This window comes from Aplysia californica, unplaced genomic scaffold (genome assembly GCF_000002075.1).
Source record: "Aplysia californica isolate F4 #8 unplaced genomic scaffold, AplCal3.0 scaffold00255, whole genome shotgun sequence".
Taxonomy (NCBI): Eukaryota; Metazoa; Mollusca; class Gastropoda; order Aplysiida; family Aplysiidae; genus Aplysia; species Aplysia californica.
Genome location: NW_004797525.1, coordinates 459,138 through 460,116, shown reverse-complemented (window position 1 = coordinate 460,116; position 979 = coordinate 459,138).

Sequence of the window (979 nt, the reverse complement as noted above, 5' to 3'; positions counted from 1 at the left end):
CTGCGTGAATCTTTCTGAAAAACGCAGATTGAAGGCACAAGAAACGTAAATGTTCAGTTACCACGGACTCTTAAGCTAAGGAAATAATCAATCTCTGGCAGCCATTTTCTCACTAATATTTTACCTCTGAAAACAGGTGACCCCCACCTCCTTCATTCGCAAACATCTAGATTTGTATTCAAGATAAATGGATAATATTCTTTACATCCGATTAAAAACAACTGAGCAAGCTTTAAGATGATACAAATAACTCTAAATGCCCCAAAATTGACGAGAGCGTGATTCCACAACGCTGCCTCACATATGTTTTTTTCTGTTTTGTTTTGTTTTGTTTGTTCTGTTGTGTTTTTTTGTTTTTGAAAATATTGTTTCAAATATGTGTTTGTAAAGTTTATGGTTTATATGTGAGTGGTTGGCGGGTGTTCTGGTGTGGTTTGCTCCTTTTCCCCTACCAAACACATATCAACATATAATATCTCCTCTCCTTCTTTTTTGGGGTTTTTTTGTTTGCTACTCTCTTGTAACACCTCTAATCTTATATGACGCATTGTGCTGCAAGTGCCGTAAAACACTTACTAAAACATATGTACCGTATTTTGTTCCGTGCAGAATTGAGGGCAGCTTGCAGAACATGAAGGAGTTCAGCGAAGTGTTCCAGTGCGCCAAAGGCACCCCGATGAACCCGGAAAAGAAATGTATCGTGTGGTAGACACACCAATGAAATGTATACTTTTTTTATACAATGTCAACTCTTTCGTTCTTTGACTCCTGGGCTAAAATATGTACGAAAGTATTTATCTCTTCTTTCGTCCATTCATTTATCTATGTATCCTTCTGAGCGAATGGCTGGAGGACGCCACTGGTAGGTCTTACTTCTTGTATCTCCTTCAGTTGTTTCTGTCTATCTATCTCACTTTCCACCAGCACTAAATGACGGTGGTTATGTTGATGTGAGGCTTTTTTTTTTGGGGGGGGGGGG